The sequence below is a fragment of the Paramormyrops kingsleyae genome, chromosome 2 (genome assembly GCF_048594095.1).
Source record: "Paramormyrops kingsleyae isolate MSU_618 chromosome 2, PKINGS_0.4, whole genome shotgun sequence".
NCBI lineage: Eukaryota > Metazoa > Chordata > Actinopteri > Osteoglossiformes > Mormyridae > Paramormyrops > Paramormyrops kingsleyae.
In genome coordinates this window covers 1,564,010-1,585,000 of record NC_132798.1, presented here as the reverse complement: position 1 = coordinate 1,585,000, position 20,991 = coordinate 1,564,010, and the positions used below count along the sequence as shown (strand labels likewise).

At 43.8% G+C, this 20,991-nt stretch overlaps 2 long non-coding RNA genes across 2 annotated transcripts; one reads left to right on the top strand and one right to left on the bottom strand.

Annotated features, from left to right (window-relative positions):
* Window positions 1-7,351: 7,351 nt before the first annotated feature.
* LOC140587680 (uncharacterized) lies at window positions 7,352-20,556 on the top strand. The gene is made up of 3 exons (XR_011989361.1): window positions 7,352-7,543; window positions 7,714-7,833; window positions 19,546-20,556. It is a non-coding gene; the product is annotated as an uncharacterized lncRNA (long non-coding RNA).
* LOC111842703 (uncharacterized) lies at window positions 7,600-9,137 on the bottom strand. Its single transcript, XR_002837970.2, has 2 exons — window positions 8,850-9,137; window positions 7,600-7,976 (listed from the first exon to the last, which is right to left on the bottom strand). It is a non-coding gene; the product is annotated as an uncharacterized lncRNA (long non-coding RNA).
* Window positions 20,557-20,991: the final 435 nt, after the last annotated feature.

Here is a 20,991-nt window from a genome sequence, read left to right as displayed (position 1 = left end):
GAATGAAGTACTTATTTGAGCATTTTGATCTTAGGCTAAGACCAGCTGCGTGAGAAATGGCAGAAAGAAACCAAGCTCAAAATCAGCTATATACTTCAGAAGAGAACATGGGTCATGCATTATTACAGCTGCATTATTTACATTATTACAGTTAAATTATTAGAGTTCAACAGGTATGTAAGGACAGCTGACTTTGCATGGACAAGCACCCTAATGATTTAAACCAGCTGTATTTAGCTAGCAGGGGGCCCATAAAGGGGGGGGGGGGGGGGAGATTTCAACGATTCCAAGGGCCTCTGAGTAACAGGGCCATAAAAAAATTTGGAACATAACTAGATTGGTCTGGGTTAGGGGCCCAAAATCTGTCACAGCACCCATCCTAGCAATGCTCAGTGTAAGAATATAGTTCAACATGAGCTCAAAGGAAGTTTTGGTTTTGGTTTTAGTTTTGCTGTGGTTATGCTAAGCTTCACAAGCCCTGATTCTGTGCAGGACCAGAAGCAGAAGCTCTGTGCAGGAGAAAAATCATTAACTCTGTGCAGGACCAGAAGCAGAAGCTCTGTGCAGGACCAGAAGGGGGGTCTTTTGCTCCTGCACAGAGTGATACTTGCCCTACAGCACAACACAGAATGCTGATTCGCTGTGGTACAGAACACGAAACACCATGCTGGGGGGGCATGTAGGTGGGCATGTGTGTGTCTTTAGGGACCCATTGTGCATGCGGAGCTGCTCATGAGTTGTGAAAGCAGAGGATCGCCGTCCAAGACCCATCTTCTTGCAAAATCAATACTCCAGACTCCCGCTTAGCAAACACATGCATGTGTCCCAGCGGAGCCAGACCCCCCATTGCTAAACTCTGTCTGGCCTTTATTCATGGAACAATTCAAAACTTTTTTCTCCTTGTTTCCTTTTTTTTGATGTTTCAAACTGTAGCCTTAAGCTTTAAACTCAGCCAGCCCCAAGGAAAACTGTAGATCAGTGTGTTCTTAGCTGTAAAAAAGAACATTTCATCGTATTTACAGCAAACCACGCTTTGCATGGTAATTCTATACACATAGATCAAACACAGAACCATCCAAATAAAAGCAAAATACTGAGATACTACATTTCCCAAACATAAAAACCCCAGGCAAACCAAACCTAACCAAACCAAACCTAACCTAACCAAAAACCTTTGTGGACATGCAAAAGCTCACAATATGTTTACCACTGTATTAAGACTAGTAAAAATCTACTTTAGTCTGACTAAAACAACTAAAAAAATCAATGTAGCATATTTAAATGATAAAAAAAGAAAAATGTGCATAATAACAGCATTATCCCATTTTGAAATTTTTCTTTTGGAAAATACCCACAAAGAACGAGTTCTGAAATTGCACTTCTGTGGCTGTGGCTTTCGTTAAATCAGCAGCCCAGCAAACCAGAAGATGTTTCTCTTCACTCACACCTTGAGTAAGATGTGCTTTCATGGCACCCTGGGATCTATCCCAAACATCAGCAAAGAAAATCACTGAGAAAAGGTAAGAGCTGCATCTGCACGTCTACTGATTTCAAAGGAGAGATAAGAGGAAAACATTGGTTTGTATGAACACAAACCTTTTCATGCTAACCTTACGTGTTGGATTCTGTGTCTTTGGCTAATGTATACAATTAGTAGCATACCATTCTGGGAGAATTTCTCTAAACTGAATCCATCCTGGGACATTTTTAATTGCAATCCTCAGTGATGATACTTGAACTGAGCAGTCAAACTGTCCCATGAGGGATTTAAAACCCGAAAATTTTGGACACAGACAGCAATGCAGCAATGAGACTGTTGGCTTTACAAAGTAATGTTGAGAGAGGACATTCATGCGGGATTTGGAGTTGGGGGGGGGGGAGTAGGTGCACTTAATTTACCAACAATAGGTCTGCCCCTATTGCCTCAGACGTGGTTCATGTTCCTTTCTCATGGCATCTCCAGCATCATGCCACACTTTACAATGACCCCGCTTTCAAAATGACAAGACTGTCCCCTGTCATCCATAAATCTGTTAAGAACTCCCTATTCTCTGAATTAGGAAATCCTGCCTTTCTTAGAGCAGAAAATAATAGTGAAAGCCCCCAAGGCCACTGTGAAAGTGTCTGGGCATGTGGCAAGTCCAAGGACAATAGCATTCCTCCGCGCTCTCACGTCTTCCAACATCACGCTCTTACCTCACTAAGTTCATGACTGGTTCAAGTAGAATTTTGATGTATTCCATTTGATTTCAACATTTAAAACATGGCCTTTTGGTAGAAAACAAAAGATGTTGGTTACTCTCTTATTTTATAGAACATGAATAGAAACCTGAACAATGACAGATCAGCACAGGGTTTCTGTAATTCACCACAATCTGAATCTGCAATAAGATGGAGCAGAATTCAGAGCACAAAGTTTATATAATTCATGGTTGTAATACATTGTGGGGAATGTATCATTACATTTATCCTGACATATAATAACTATGTGTAATCATTCTGAAGTATAAATGCTTTCTAAATCAGAGCAGAATGTATATTAAATATGTTCTTTCAAGCTTAAAAGTTACTTTTCAATGAGAACATTTACATTTATTTTCAAATAAATCAATCCATCCATCCATCATCCATCCATCCATCCATCCAGATTCTATACCACTTGTTCTTTTTGGTATTTAAAATATCTTTTCTTCTTTAATACATAGTTAACAGTGACCACACGACACACTATGTGGTCATTACAACAATTTTAAGTGTTTGATGTAAAAATGAAGTGACAGAGTGAAAATGCCACTTGACGCTCATCATTCAAATATGAAGGAGCTATTTAAAGGAACATAAGTGTTGTAACTTTCAAGTCAAAGTTTTATGTGGGCAGACAGCTCTGACCTGGCAGTTTAGTTAAAAATATAAAGATTACGCTTTCAAACAAGGCAACCATCAGACTATATATAACAATTCATTCAGTCGGAAAGTAAGTCTAACTTCCTGTTTCCTTTTATTTCTCCAAAAAAATCATAAAGTGTAATGCCAATACATCATCACATTGCCATAAGGGACCTTCTGTGGTGCTCTGATGGAATAAAAATAATTAGTCATGAATAAGTGAGTGATATTAATATATACAGATTTTAAGACCTGTACTGTATTTATAGCATAACGTTGATGTTGCTCAATGCATGACACAGATTACTGAAATTCCAGCAGAATAATAGTACGACTGATGAGGCTTGGCTGCTTCAGCAGGCATCGGCAAACATCTCAATTTTCGGCAATTCAGCCTCCAACAGAGCGGACAGGGAGTACACAAGTGGAGAAAAGAGCAGTTCAGCAAATTATAATAAATGTGGAAAAGAGTTTTTAATTCCCAGCACAAGTGGGGTGCATAATATTCTAATTAATAATTGATGATATTAACTCAGTTGGCTTGCGGTGGTGATCTGCGCAGACAGGCAGGACCGGATCCCAGACTGCTTTCTGATGTTTTATTCTGGGTAGCATGGAAAACAGGAAGCAGGATTTTGAGCGTTCATAATAAAGTGAAATTCTAACGTTGCATACATCTTTCACTTTGTCTTCGTGAGAGAAGTGAATTATGCAAATCTGTACATGAGCCATATTTCAGGAAAAGTTAGAGAAATTGATATTTTGTTGAGTGCAGAATGGCCACTGCAACAGCACTGGTGTCTTTGTACAGCCCGTGATCTTGGCCAGGATTGGATGGTAGGTTTGCTGCGTGGGTCTTCCTCCACATGCAGACATGCCACAGGCCTCTGAAACAGGAAAGAAGGACGCAGTGATATTGCACAAGGACCTTGGCTCCCATGCACAGGTGAGTTTTCCCTCTTACAAATAAAAATGTACATTTAAACTGTGTAAAGACTGACAAATATTGTCAATCAAAATGTATTGCTATTAAACTCAGGCAGCCGAATTACAAAAATGTGTTCATCTGGTCTCTAAGTATCCCATGGGAATGGTTGCGCGTGAGCGTATCTGCCCTGTGAGGATGGACTGGCATCCCATCTAGGGTGTCTCCCAGCTTTGTGTCCCATGACTGCTGGGATATGCCCCAGCCCCCCCCATCATGACCAGGATAAGTAGTTAGAGGATTGACAGATGGATGGGTATATTTATCCTGTTTTTCGTAAAATAAAATTTTGCAAAGCAATTCAACTAGAGTCTGTACCACATTTATTGCAGATTACAATGCCATGACAATTTTAAAAGAATTTCCTGTGAAAGAACAAAAAACAATTAAAAAAAAGAATTTTTCCCTCCTATTTTTGTCTTCTAGATAAAATCGGGATTACTGTAAGTTACTTCCAAAAAAGGGACAGACAAATATATATATATGTACACACACACACACACACACACACACACACTTATATATAAGAGCAGTAAAAATCCTATGAAATATCTGACATTATCTGAATATAATGATAAACAGTTCTTACCAGCAGTTGATCAGAACTTTGAAAACAATGAGGATTCTTCCCCTTATGCAGTTTATGTCCTTCCAGCCGCCCCAGTACTCGATATTCTCATTTTAGAGGGAAGGTCTGACCATTTCTTGGTAATGCTCTTGCTGGAATGTGGGCTTGCTGACATCATAGAACTTTTAAGGCATAATTTAGCGTTGGCTATTTAAGCATTAATAACATAATGACAATCTCAGTGTGAATGGTAACCACTGGACACCATTACCTCCATCCTGTTCCCTTATGGTCCTGCGAAGTAGTACTGATGTAATCTTGATGAATGGGAATGAGATGCGGCGGTTTGCAGACGTGAGCACCTAGCATGTTATTATTGTCTGCTTTAAAGGTCTGTGTGATCTTCTGTGTTCCTCTGGGAAACACATTTGGCCAGACAGAAATGATTTAAAGTTTGCTCTGTAGTTTTCTAGGTTGATGCCAGTAAGTCTGACAGCCAGTATGTTAACTGCAGGACGGTTACCCGTAAATCCCATAGGAGGGTTTACCCAGAAATCTTCGGAGCATCATACACACTTTCTGTTAGCCTACAATGTTTGAAGTTTCCTGCATACAATCTAGATGGTGATTTTCTTCAGACTTTCTTTGCATTGCAGTGAGGCCTGATGGGAAATACTGTGGTCCCACAAACAGACAGACAGACAGACACACACACACACACACACACACACACGCACGCACACACACAGACACACACAAACGCACACACACATCTTGGCCCTGTTAGCATTTTAGCATGTTTGTGTGGGTTTTCTCTGGATGCCCCACATTCCTCTCACAGTTCAGAGACACATACTGTACATTAGGTGTACTGGTGTTTTCAAAGTGCCCTAAGTGTGTAAGTGTGCCATATGATTGACTGCTATCCTGCCCAAGGTTGTACCTGTGACCACTCCATGGGTAAGTATCTATGGAGAAAGGACAGAAATAAATCAAATGAGTGTTTAAGATTGGATTTGTGTTTCAGAATGAGTCCTCAGAGTCAGGGTTTGTGAAGGAAACTATTCTGGCATATAGCCATAGACTTACCAGAAGGCGAGTCAGAGCAAAGCCACCCTCCTCACTAAAGGTAAAAACCTTTATATTTCACACAGAACAAAAATAGCCTGATTCTCTTGTGCTGTTTCATGGCAATCGAGTCAGTGTGTATCACAGCGTCTCAGGTGCACGTTTCATGCTGTTCTCTCCTTCATTACGCTTCCTTTCCAAAAATTGCCTCCCTGCTACATCCAGGGTGTCAGTTATATGTCTTTCAATAGGGAACTGATGTCAGTCACATGGAAGAGATAAGGAGTGAGGGTTAGGGTTAGCTGTCTATTTACTCTATCTGCCTGGAAGCTATTATCATCTGAAACAGCTTGTAAGTTTTAGATATTGGTGGAGCGCAATCATTTTCTAAAGGAATTCAAATTAATGGGCACAACAGCAGTTAGCCCCTTGTTATTGACAGTGCCTGTGAGCTCTGCTACTCCACTAATTATGTGATTCCTCATCCGTCTGAAAGAAGGACTGCAGCAGTCTCATTACACAGCGTGATTAAACCATTGAAACACCAAATGATGCCCTTTTCACATACATAGGTGCAATTCACTTGTTCCACCAAAGATCAAACAGCAACAATGAAGTTGTCCTCATAGCCTGATTTTTGCACATTTGCCCCCACCCCAATAAACTCCCCCCTTGCTTCTGAATTAGACTTTCTTCCGCAATAATGCTAGCAGGCCCAGGGGTGCTCGGGCAGCAAGTTGGCTTTCGACCCCCACTGGTTTTCTCTCCCCTTTCGGGAAGGGGGGGGGGGGGAGAGTTTTTTTCCTGCCTTCTCTTGTCTTCTGCCTTTCCCACTGTGATATTTACTATGGTTTAACATTAACCGTAATAATGCAGCCCTTGTTAAATCTTCATTAAATGCTTCAGGCCAACTATGCTGGAAAGGATACTGTATGAAAACAAACTGAGTTGAAACGAATTCGCTCTTTGAAGCCTGTTTAATGTATCATGGCAAAGGGACAAACAACAGCTGTAGGAACAATCTGGACAAAACAAATCATGAGTCTTGAACGAAGCAAGCATTCAGCTGAACGCAGGCTCACACCATAACAGGAAATCATTGGCGATCTTTTTACAAATACAGTTCGTTTTCATTACTTTACTATACCAGTATCTGTTTCCATTAAACTGTACATTGTTTTAAAAAGTTCAAAGTTAAACAGAGAAGCAGGCAGATGAAGTTACAGCTCAATTGTTTCAATATACCGTGCCTAATTAATTCCATTCATTATTGATGCCACATTCAAACAAACAAAGGGCTATATTGTGTTTTGCAAATTAGCCGAGATACAGCATCATGAAGCACATTATTTGGGTACAGAAAAGGTAGATTTCTCAGAATGAGATGGCCAACACAGACAAGCCTGTATCGTTTATCAAATGATGGAAACCGTGCATAAAGGGCAGTATTAGGAGGTACTAGACTTCCCCGTATATTGAACAGGCTGGAAATCATTCTCACAGCTTGCTTCAGACTTAAATAAATCGAGAAATGCCGGCTCGGCTGCTTTACAAAACTGAATAATTTACTTTCTCTCTGATTAGAGGATCCGGCCAACTAGCCTAATGAGTGCAGGAAGCATCTGCCTGTACGTAATGGTGTGCAATGCACGCTGTTTCTATTTCCACGGCTCTTAACATCAAAACCATCCATTTGCAACACAAAGAAAACAGTTTTATATGTGGAATAATTGTTGTTTCAAGGTTTGTAAGTTTTGCATTTCTCGTAGACAACCAAAACACGCTCTCTCTCTCTGACACACACACACACACACACACACACACACACACACACGTGTGTGTGTGTGTGTGTTTGTGTATGTGAAAAAGTCAGTTCGATTCAGAATAAAGAGAAAGAAGGCAGCAGGAAAAGCCTGTCTCCAAACAGCTTTAAACCCCGGGTACGTGCGAGGAAATCAAACGGAGAAAGTGATACGGCTCAGGGCTTGAAAGTGAGAAGACGCGCGTGAAATTTCACCGCGCACCAGTGCTGCGAGGTGAGCGGAGCCCCAACTTCCCCTCCCCTCCCCTCTCCCTGCGCTGTTCCCGCTGGCTTCCTCTCCGAAGGGGCCCCCATTATAAGCACGGGAGTAATTTGTGTTTGCGCTGTCACATTAATGAAATAAAGATGTCGCCATGATTTTTGTGCACTTTGTTTCTCTGGCAGGGAATGAAAGGCTCCCTCCAGATGGCTGGCTGGCTGCCGGTTTGCGACACGGGCAGGTGAGGCAGGTGGTGAAACGCCCAGGGCAGCTCCGGGTGTCAGCAGCAGTTCAGTTCTCGGAAAGTAAGTTTGGCTGAATTGCCACGGCGATTAGCGTGGACCGGCGCATTGCTATAGGCACGGCTCCGTTAATGTAAAGTGACCTCTCCGGCTTGTCTCCATGCTGCTCCGATCTGCAGTCATCTTAATCTGACAGGGCGCTTCCTCTGGAGGGGGGAGGACATGTGCTGTCAGTTCGTGTGAGTGGAGAGGGACTGGGAGATGAACATTTCAAAGTCGGGTACAAAACAGTAATTACTGGATTGTGTGTGTCTGTTTATATATAGTCCGACATCCCCAAAAACCACTAATGTGTCCACGATAGGGTTATGATTTGTATATCACATATCAGGGACAGTCGGAGTCGCCCCCCTTCACCGCGATTAAGCAAGAAATATGGTTCATTATGTAATATAATAATATAATAAGTGGAATTAACACATAAAAGTATAACTACGAATAATAATAATAATAATAATAATAATAATAATACACACAATGACAGTCGTTTTAATGCAAATTAATTGAAGCATCTTTCCCACAGCATATCCAATTTGATAAAGGACTTTACGAATAAATCGAAGAAACTATGATGTTAAAGTTGATGCATTAACCTTTAAGCATTAATCTTTAAGTCACGAAGAGCTATAATGTCTTTGATCGTAACTGCTTATTTGAACATAGAGAATTTAATCTCTATAATGAATATATAGACTAATTTTTTATGGCATCGCAACATGACAAGTGTGTGATTAATCGAGATAAAGTTAATTCACTGTGCATTAACCCGTTTATACCATTGTTGCTACACAAATGCATTATTTTCACGTTTTAAAGCTGGAAACAAACCGCCAGTGATTATACTGTACATTTTGTTTAGATACGACATTAGCCAAGTTAATTTTAAAACTGCCCGTCACTAAGACAATAAGTGCTTATGTTGCTTTTCTTGTGTTTGATTCGTGTTTCTCTCGTTCATTTAAAGGGGGTGCAGACTCGGATTCAATGCAGGAATACAGAGACGTTTTAAGATATATCACATTGCAGCTTTCACAATATGACTTTACTGCAATCTCGATGAAATAGCCAACTACTTGCGATTAAAATTATTACTTAAAAAGCATCCCTGCTGCCTCAGTGCCTCGCTTTCTCGCTGTTTTCCATGTGTCTGAGTTTCTTTGCTGCGGGCTGTCTTGATTGTAGAGAAGGGGGCAATTTGAGCGCTGATTGCAGACACCTGTGTCGCTTCTTGCCCGCAAAGTGCCTTGGAAGTCAGGCTGACCTTTAACAGCTCCTTCCCTCCCTCTCCCCGCGTCTCCGACTGGAGGGACTTCTCTCTGCCCCGGATTTCTTTTAAGCGCGCAGGCTTTTCGGTAGTAACTTTAGCATTGCAGCTGATTCGACTAGAGATGACTTTCATTTACTGTGTAGGCATATTGTTTCCATAATCAGTTATTTTGGTTAACCAATCCAGTGTAATGTTTGTTCCTTTAAGTCAGACAAGTTTTTTACTAGACTACAAAAACCATTTGGTCTCTCTTTTCTCACTTTGTGGGTTTGAGCTACTGGTGTGTGTTAGACATGTGAGAGTGAGTTAAGGAAGGCATTTGGGTTTTATTCCCTCTACGAAGTGTAACTGAGACTCTTGAGTGGGAATAAACAGTGGACGATTTTTTGACAGTGTTTTATTGGCTTGTGTCTCTGTCCTGAGCCCTGGGTGTTGACTTCACTATATCTTTATGAAAAAATGGGTAGGAAAAGTAAGAAAGCATGAGTGTCACGCCAGATGTGTGAGAGCTGGCGACCCCGTGGATCCAGTGCTTCAGGAATGTTGCCCCTTATAGCAGTGGGGGTCAGGATATGTATCTTGATTGTTTGATTGTTTTGTTTTGTATTCGAGGGGACTTGACAGCGGAGTGAGTGTGAGTACACTGCACATGTCTGCCATGCTTGCACCACCTTATTCTGGAATAGGGAGCCATTTTGCCAAGTTGGGAGCCGTTTTGCCAAGTTGGGAGCCGTTTTGCCAAGTTGGGAGCCGTTTTGCCTATGAAGTTGTGGGCCTCCATACTTCAGGAGTTGTCGATAGCCGGTCTACTGCCCGTTCTCCTGGACCTTCGGTTGGCCTCAGTGTCGCTTGTCTGGCTTTCTGCCCGCTGGTGATCTAGGACTTTCTAAATTTCCTTATTGTCAGCGGCCATAATTGGTCAATCAGTAAGGATGGCGTTAAAGTGGATGTTTGTATTTTATCCACCGTTTCTCATCCTCATCGAATGGCAGATACAGAACGTCTGCGTCCAGCGGCATTTTTTAATGTGGTGGATTGCCATCCAAATCGCTTAATCCCTCAATGGTTACCTGCTTCCCCAAAATGCCTCCCGGCCATCTCTGAAGTGATTCAGGAGGATCTGTGGCAGTGTCTAAAGACCAGATAAGCCAGCTGGCGATGAGAACAGGACGGACTGTTCTGGAACTACGCAGGCCTGGAAATTACATTGTACAGAACATCTTTTTCAGGTGGGCGTGGAGCGGGATCTTCTTATACTCTCAATCATTGCGAATATCGATCTCAGCTTTTGGGCTGAAGTAGGACCAAGGACAAACCCAAGCAGAACACATTTTACTTCTAGTGTAGGTGAGAAGGCTGCCAACACAGCCCCTGCTTATCAAACCACACCTGCTTCCCCACCCATGGCTGCAACCTCAACATGAAGACACTTGCTTAAGCGTCTGATCTAATATTGTCCCTCTTGCCCACATACCTTTCTGGAAGATTTGACAAGTGCACGTCCATTTATTCTCAGTGAATCAGTGCTTTTCCCCTTTTTAATTAAAATTTAAAAACTAGTTACTCCTTCTCATAGTATACAATTACATAGTTTAAACAAGGATCTGTATAAAACCTTCAATATCATTTTACTTCTTAAAACGATCAAACTTGATTCGTTATTTTCTAGGCTGTATCCCAAGGGTCTTACTTTATTTTTTTCTTTTTTAAATAATCTATTATATCATACATTAAATAGCTAAAGATTTGTTACCTTTGAAGTGGGAACATGTTATAAAGTGTAACATCTTCTGTAAATGTGGACTAACAGCACATAAAAAGCAATGTTCTGCTCTGTGGAGCTTCTCCCGAAGGAGACCATTACATCAAGCTGACGTGCTGCTCTCACAGGAAGATGCTGTAAGTGCTGTTATAAACCAAAGTAATAGTCATGCTAACCGCTTCAACGTCTTGCATTATCATTAGGTTTCTGCTAGACGACTAGATTGTCTGGGAATGTTCATACATCTTCATGTTCATAAATACTTGGCATGACAGCATCGCGATGTTTGAGTTTGAGCGAAATAATGTTTCATGATAGTGTAAAAGGTATCTAATTATTTAAACATTAGATTAAAAGGTGTTTATTACAATAGATATAAATTTATACGTTTCTAAATATAAAAATACATTTTTATACATTTTTGTAATTTAACTGTAACATTGCACCAGCCTGAAATTTTATGTGCATAACACATAAACAAAGTTAAAATCGGGCATTGTCAATTCACAAACTGTATTGCCTCAGTGAATTTCCAGACATTTAAGTTATGTCAGAAGACCCTTAAAATATTCATGCTACCCTTCAAACTCTGCCATGTGTTTCAAATATTATTTTCAGGCTCCGCAGTGAATATGTTTAAGTATCAATAATTTATATTATTAAAGGATTGGAAAACCATTTTAAAATAGTTTTTCTTTCAAAAAATCTGGTAATAGAAAATTATAAACATTTTTCATGTATATTCATGTACTCACTGGCCACTTTATTATGTAAACCTTGCTAATACCAGGTTGGCACCCTTTCGCCTTCAGAACTGCCATATTTCTTTGTGGGGTAGATTCCACATGGTACTTGAATCATTTCTCAGAGACTTTGGTCCATGTTCACATTATAGGATCATGCAGTTGCTGCATATTTGTCTGCTGCACCTTCATGATGCGAATCTCCTGACTCACCACATCCCATAGGTGCTCTGTTGGATTGATATCTGGTGACTGTGGGGGCCATTTGAGTACAGAGAACTCATTGTCATGTTCAAGAAACAAGTCTGAGGTGATATGAGCTTTGGGACTTGGGTTGTTAGCCTGTTGGAAGCAGCATGTGGCTCAGTGAGCAAAGCCTCTGTGCTTGTGATTGGAAGGTTGCTGGTTTGAGCCCAGCCTTGGTACATCTCTGGGTCCTTGAGCAAGGCTCTTAACCCCCAGGGAGCTGCTAAGCGTGGCTGCCCTTCACAGCCAGCTTGCTCTCACCAGTGATACAAGGCAGGATGGATCCCGGATTTTACGCATGTTGTTTACACCAAATTCTGGCCCTGCCATCTGAATGTTAAAGCAGAAATGGAGACTCATCTGACCAGGCAACATTTACTCAATCTCTCACTGTCCAGTTTTGCTGAGCCTGTGCCCACTGTAGCCTCAGCTTCCTGTTCGTAGCTGACAGGAGCAGCACCCGGTGTGATGGTCTGCTGCTGTAGCCCATCTGCTTCAAGGTTCGATGTGTTGTGCATTCAGAGATGCTCTCCTGCATAGCTTGGCTGTAATGTGAGCTTATTCGACTTGCTGTTGTCTTCATCAGCTTGAACCAGTCTGGTCATTCTTCACTGACCTCTGCCATCAACAAGGCATTTTCACCCAGAGAACCACCGCTCACTGCATTTTTTTCTTTTCTGTCGATCAATGGTTTCCGATATACTCATACCAGCCTGTCAGGCACCAACAACCATACCATGTTCAGAATCACTTAAGTCACCTTCCTTCCCCATTCTGGTGTTTGATGTGGACATTATCTGAAGCTCCTGACCTGTATCTGCATGATTTTATACATTGTGCTGCTAAAATATGACTAGCTGATTAGATACTTGCTTCAGCGAGCTGTTGAACAGGTGTACTTAATAAAGTGGCCAGTGAGTGTACAGTTTTAACCTTAGTCCACTGAGACTATTAGAATAATGTACATTTATGTAATGCATAAAAATAAAACCTACCCCTTAAAGTCTCCTGTAAACATGTTCCAGATTATGACTGTGTTTACAGATAGACTATAAAAATCATGGGAAAAAAGCATTAACATATCCCGATTTTTGCTGTGTGTATTCTGAGCCTCCTAAAAAATCATGGTGTTCTAATATATATTTATAAAAGCTAATTATGTAGGTTTTCAGACTAGAACAGGTTTCTCTTTATGAAGCTTAATGTTTTGGTACATGATGATTTTATTTTCCACTCAGAAAAAAAGCATTCTGGTACATTCCATTGGTTCCATACTGACTTCGTTACTGAGAATGCCTGCCCTGCTCTGCTCCCTTCGGGGGCATCGTTACTTTTTATTCCAAATAAATTAATAAGCGGTTTCATAAAACAGAGAGGAGTTCTTTTTGTTTGTTATTTCCGGCCTTATGAGGTTTATTTAATCATTTTCAAGTGTAATTACATGAGTGTTCAGGCAGAGCACGAGCAGCTGGCGTGAAGCAGCAGCTCCTCTCAGATCAAAAGAGGCGAAGACTTTGGAAAAAGATGTCAGGGAGCGACAGCAGCAGTGGGGTCCCCTTGGGGCGGGGGCACCGTGTGCCGATACCGCAAAACAACACGCCGCTAGCCTGCCAAATTACTATCTCAGCGCATAAAGCACACACACACACTCAAGCACACACACACACTCAAGCACACATACGCACCTGCACACACACACACCTGCACACACACACACTCAAGCACACATACACACCTGCACACACACACACACACACACACACACCTGCACACACACACACACACACACACACACACACACCTCCACACACACACACACACACACACACCTCCACACACACACACACACACACACACACACACACACACCTGCACACACACACACACACACACACACACACACACACCTGCACACACACACACACACACACACACACCTGCACACACACACACACACACACACACACCTCCACACACACACACACACACACACACACACCTCCACACACACACACACACACACACACACACACACACACACACACACCTGCACACACACACACACACACACACACACACCTGCACACACACACACACACACACACACACACCTGCACACACACACACACACACACACCTGCACACACACACACACACACACGCACACACACACACACACACACACCTGCACACACACACACACACACACACACACACCTGCACACACACACACACACACACACACACACACACACACCTGCACACACACACACACACACACACACCTGCACACACACACACACACACACACACACCTGCACACACACACACACACACACACACACACACACACACACCTGCACACACACACACACACACACACACACACCTGCACACACACACACACACACACACACCTCCACACACACACACACACACACACACACACACACACACACACAGACACACACACAGACACACACACCTGCACACACACACACACACACACCTGCACACACACACACACAGACACACACACAGACACACACACCTGCACACACACACACACACACACACACCTCCACACACACACACACACACACACACACACACACTGCTGCCCTCCCATCGGAAAGCTTTTCCTTCTTTCTTTCCTTTTTCGCTTTTTACCCCCCCCCCCCCCAAATTGCCTTATGCTATAGATTGCTGTCTTGAAATTTGGATTTAGTGTTGAACAGAATTGATTCTGGTTCTGGCCTGTTATATGCATTCTAGGACAGATCAACTCAGTCCAGGCCCCCGAACTGGGACTTTGGTTAACCACAGTTTATTGAAAACTTCGAACATCTTCTACAAACACGCCAGTCGAACAGCCCTCCCGAGCAACGGCTGTGATCTGTCGGGGTTCCGGAGAGCTGCCCGTTGAACGTTCATTTCGCCATAATAAACGAATGCTCCTGAAATGATGCCACGGTTTAATTCGAAGGCACCCCGCCCCTACAGTCCAAATGTTTGTTCTGCTTCTGCTTATTTTCAGTACAGATAAAACAGACAGCCTGGCCCGCTGTGCTTCCCCTGGTTTGACATTATTATGATGCTCTTTAATAATGTATTATTTACGTAACGCAAGCTGAGTCGGGCGGGGGGGGTGGAGCTGTTTTCTTTGGCCGGTCTCGGCCGCGGTCGTCGCCGCACTGAGGGGGTCAGTGGAAAAGCGTGGGCTCACCACGAGGCCGCAGTGCCAGTCTGAGTGAGAGGCCAGATGTGGGCTGTATGGACTCTTCTCCTCACTCATAACCTGCAGACCAAGGCGGCTCCACACGGACCTCGTATGCACTGTACACGACAAACAACAAAACCATCCCTCTGTAGTGCTCCATGTGGCTAAAGTGGAGATATGAATATATTACACATGCATGTATAGACACACGCTTGTGTCCTCTACATGTCAGCTGGGAGGTGTCAGTCTGTTAACTGGGCGATTCCCCTTCTGACTGCAGTAAAAAAATAAATTAAAATACGCAGAACATCAATGGAAACTGAATGAAGAGGCTCCAACTTTTGTTGGAGGAAATCTGGAAATAGTTTGGAAAAAAAGTCAGTAACACTTTACTTGAGGGGGGACAAGTAACTTAGTAACTCAGTTACTACTCAAGTACAAATCATGAACAAATGTAGTAACTACATGGAATACATGGACTGTTATGATTTATTAATGATGAACTAACACTTCGTTTCTGGTTAATACATTAAGTAACAGTGCCATCGCAAGTAAAGTGTTTCCAAAAAGTCTATGAATGGAGCTTTTTAAAATGTTATTTCTGTGTTTGGTTGGATCCCACCATGAATGTTTACTGGGAAACTAATCTAGTAGGCCGTGTCTGTTTCCCTTGCTGACTGTGTAAAACACTGTCGATGTGAGACGCTAAACTTTCAGGTCTTGTGGCGTTTGCTAGCTTTCACTGTAAAGTGGCTGCAAAGGTCCATCGTCCAAGCTCAGGGATGGAGGATTTCTGTTTCCCTGTCAAGAAACACTACGCTTTCAGGCTGAAAGGGATTTCAGTGATCTCCTGCAGTCTACATCTCACTTCACATCTTCATTAGATGGAAGGTTCACATGCTGCCAGTGCTGAAACCAGTCTTGGGTATTCACAGGCTTTCTGTAAATATATGTCTCCATTCAAAGACAACAAATTAAAGTTTGGTTAAAATAAACCACCCTCCGTGCTTGTAGACTGACCAATATGTGCATGCGGTGCTGTTTGGTTGATTGGGCCTGAATGTAAAATACACAGGACCTTGGACACATGTGAACATAATGTATCTGCACGTGTGGTCTGCTGCTTGCTGAGAAGGTGAGTAGCAAACTGTGAGGTGCTCAGGGATGCCCATGGGCGGCAGGAGAGACAGACTTATGAAGGTGGAGCCTATAATGGATGGTTGGATGAATTGGCCAGTAGCAGCTGGATGGAATAATGCCCCGGCTGAGGCGACGTGTGTGGCAAGGAGGTGCCAAGCCTCATTAATCAGTGACCATGATGTTGAGGGAGACCCCTACTCCAATGTGTTACCCCCCCAGCTTTTAAGATTTATAAACACACAGATCTGTCTGTGGAAAGACTATCAATTACAGCCCCCCCCCCCACACCATAGGCTGAAATTCATTTAGACAATCTGATTTGTCAAAACCAAGAAATAATACTGCAGTGGGAGTTTATCAGCTGGGAGTGATGTTTCATTGGGTTTTCTCTTCTGTTTTTTAATTGGCTGGCCTGGCAACTGTTTCATGATTGATGTTAATATCCGTATTTATTTTGAAGCAGCACATTTTCCGGTAATATGAAAAAATGTTGGATTATACTTGACAACCTGCCAGCTTTCTTCTGCTCATTAAAAAGGCAAAACATCTAAACTAAACAATAAAAAACTGGAACTGTTTTCACGTTAATCTTTCTCTTAACTGTAAAAATAAAACGCCATTCATCGCCGAATCCAGCCATACTGCAGTGAACTCAGGGCTTCCTTTTCTGCGTTAATGATGATTAATTGGGGGTGGGAGGGTACTGGGGAGGGGGGGGGGCACTCTAAAGGCTGACAGCTGGAGAGAAACGCTCTGGATGTTCTTTGAGGGTGTGAAAGGTGACACTAGTGGTGGGCAGTGATGAAGCAGACGAGCTCCGTAAATATAGGCCACACCCCTATACCATACGCTCCAAACATTCCAAATTAAAGATATACATCGATTTAAAATGGGAAGATTAATAAGTAAGCAGGACAGGAGGAAATGGTCCTTTATTTTTTGGCTTTGGTGAGGCTATTGGTGCAAGTCACATCCTACACGTATGGGACAGAGCTGCCACTAAACGAGGGTAGGGACCGTCACCGAGCCGCCGTGGGTGACAACGGACCGTCTGGCAGGGCGGGAGCCACAGGAAAGAGGTAGAAGATTAACTCAGTCTAATTAACATGCCGCGTGCGGGCGAGACACCGCTCGTTACGGACCGTCTCGGCCACGACGTGATGTCACTCGCAGAGCCAAGGTTCACGCCACTGACATTTCCATTGTTGGAAATAAGGAGAGCGGCAGGGAAGACAGAGAAGTTTATGAAAAAAGGAGCCTTCTATTAAAAAAAATAAAATAAAATGAGCATGGGTCACATGTAGGCGTCCAGTCAAATGAAGAAATGAGCAAGAGAAAATATGATTTTCGAATATGGCAGCATTAAGAAAATAGAACTGTGGGCTCAGTCAGTATCCACAGGGTAGGAGAGGGAGACACAGGGTAGGAGAGGGAGACACAGGCTGGGAGAGGGAGACACAGGCTACGAGAGGGAATCACAGGCTGGGAGAGGGAGACACAGGCTGCGAGAGGGAGTCACAGGCTGGGAGAGGGAGACACAGGCTGGGAGAGGGAGACACAGGCTGGGAATGGGAGACACAGGCTGGGAGAGGGAGACACAGGCTGCGAGAGGGAATCACAGGCTGGGAGAGGGAGACACAGGCTGCGAGAGGGAGTCACAGGCTGGGAGAGGGAGACACAGGCTGGGAGAGGGAGACACAGGCTGGGAATGGGAGACACAGGCTGGGAGAGGGAAACACAGGCTGCGAGAGGGAGTCACAGGCTGGGAGAGGGAGACACAGGCTGCGAGAGGGAGTCACAGGCTGGGAGAGGGAGACACAGGCTGCGAGAGGGAGTCACAGGCTGGGAGAGGGAGACACAGGCTGCGAGAGGGAGTCACAGGCTGGGAGAGGGAGACACAGGCTGGGAGAGGGAGTCACAGGCTGGGAGAGGGAGACACAGGCTGGGAGAGGGAGACACAGGCTGCGAGAGGGAGTCACAGGCTGGGAGAGGGAGACACAGGCTGCGAGAGGGAGTCACAGGGAGGGAGAGGGAGACACAGGCTGGGAGAGGGAGACACAGGCTACGAGAGGGAATCACAGGCTGGGAGAGGGAGACACAGGCTGGGAGAGGGAGTCACAGGCTGGGAGAGGGAGACACAGGCTGGGAGAGGGAGTCACAGGCTGGGAGAGGGAGACACAGGCTGGGAGAGGGAGACACAGGCTGGGAGAGGGAGTCACAGGCTGGGAGAGGGAGACACAGGCTGCGAGAGGGAGTCACAGGCTGGGAGAGGGAGACACAGGCTGCGAGAGGGAGTCACAGGGAGGGAGAGGGAGACACAGGCTGGGAGAGGGAGACACAGGCTGGGAGAGGGAGACACAGGCTGCGAGAGGGAGTCACAGGCTGGGAGAGGGAGACACAGGCTGGGAGAGGGAGACACAGGCTGGGAATGGGAGACACAGGCTGCGAGAGGGAGACACAGGCTGCGAGAGGGAGTCACAGGCTGGGAGAGGGAGACACAGGCTGGGAGAGGGAGTCACAGGCTGGGAGAGGGAGACACAGGCTGCGAGAGGGAGTCACAGGCTGGGAGAGGGAGACACAGGCTGCGAGAGGGAGTCACAGGGAGGGAGAGGGAGACACAGGCTGGGAGAGGGAGACACAGGCTGGGAGAGGGAGGCACAGGCTGGGAAGTCACAGGGAGGAGCCACAATGAGAAGGTGTACCTTGTCACTAACCGGAAAACCTCGTCCACTCGTACCTATTTGGCAGTTCCTATTCAACTCCTAGTAACTACCTCACTGTCGGAAAGGTCCTTTAATTTATACCAGTAGCTTGAAACTGACAGGTGGATCAGAGCGATTCAGTAAGAACCCGTCCTCACCGTGAGGTTAATGAGATACTCACAAAATACATAATGGAGGGATTTGGTTAGACAGGAATAGTCCGACAGTATGATCTACTCATCCTTATGCTGCAATAAACTGTGTGTTAAGAACTGCCATAATGATCCAAGCATCTTGGAACTGATGCCCGCAGTCTTGTGACAGATCTAAATTTATTTTGCAGCCAGAGGCAAAAATAAACCACCATCTCTTCTGATTTGCTAACCATTTCCTTCCCTTTCTTCGCCCGCTCTGACTTGGTACCCCTCCACCCCACCAGCTAAGGCTATCCCAGTAGCCGTGCACTTTTACAAATTACTGGAGGAGATGAAGTTAATGGCTTGATAGTGTCCAGGCCTCCTCTTGTGCTCGAGAGGACCGGCATGGCTAGGGTCAGCTTAAATAACCAAATAATCAGAATTTTTAAAAACAATGGGCCGCTGCCTTCTCCCTGACCTCATGCATTCCCATTCTAGGGTCAGAGAGCCTAAACTTGAACCCTCCGCATTGCCACGCCTGCTGCCAACCCCTGTTTGACCCGACGTCCTGCCAAAAAACCCGCTGAGGAGAGCGCTTAACCGGTTGCAGCTGTGGAGTAGCTGGAGGAGAGTAGAGGCTGTGGAGTAGAGGCTCGTCGGCCGGAGGAGAAGGTCTGTGGAGGCAAAGAAGAGTCAGAATCCCCCATCAAAACCTTCCTTGGTGGATGGGAAGTTTCCATGCAGAGCATGAAGTGAAGGCCTTCTTGGTGGACAGTTCGTGGTAGAGAATACTCTTCAGGATACCATGAGGTGGATCGACCATCAGACTCTCTTAAGGGACTTTTCAACTAATGGCCCCACGTGGGCCCTGTCAGAGGCATGGATTTCAGGCTAGAATTTTTACTTTAATATTTCAAGTTAGTCATTTTTATTTGGTGTACTGCGCATCAAGTTGTATTAGGAGTTTTTCTCTGATTAACTAGTCCCCAGGTTTCTAAAGAGATCCATTCCCTAAGTCTGTCTTTGAGTCAAATTTATAGGTAAGCTGGAGATATAATAATACATAAATAATAATAATGATTATACAGTAATAATCAGGGTAATAACACACAGTATTGTACTGAACCTCGAGCCAATGACCCGCTGATACCGCACAATGTTTTCTCAAATGTCACAAAGTAGTGCATGGATTCATCATTATGAACCATTATATTTAACCTGAATTTTTACTACACTAGGCTTTATGGCCGCCTGTTTGTATAGCTGTCTGTAAGTCAGCCGTCCTTAACCCTGGGGATAGGCCTCTTCTCAATCATATTTCTCTGTATATGTGTTTAATTTAAAATATTTTTGCCATTCCCAAAAAAAAAGGCTGGACAGACATGAACTAAATGACTTAATTAATAAACATAGATTAATAAACATAGATTAATAAACATAGCTTACATAAATAATGGGAGTTTTTTTTTATAGTTGATTACTAACCACACAGAAATGGTTGTTTCAGCACAGTGCATTGCAGTAATTAAAGCACATTACCTCCGAAAAATCCGAGTGTATTATAAAATCTGAGTGAGTTATAAAAAGAAAATAGATTGCTCTTTGCAGCATTCTGTTGTTGTGGTTTGTGAAATATTTGTGTTGCTAAGCATTTTCCACTTCAATATAATATTTTCCAGCCAATCTACAAATTATGTCTTTCTCATCCACTCTCTCTCAGGTTTATTGATAGCAGTCTTAATGGGCACTAATTACATATTGAGTCATAGTACAATAAGATTGGCCATTACAGAGTTTCACAGTCTTCAGGAAAGTCTGTACAAAGTGTACGAGAGAACAATCAGCACCCAACCAAATAGCTGCTCCTTCCTCAAGCCCTCAGTACTCAGATGGGTCTGCTGCTGCTATTAAGCAAAATGACAGTGAGGAAGATGTACTTTGTGA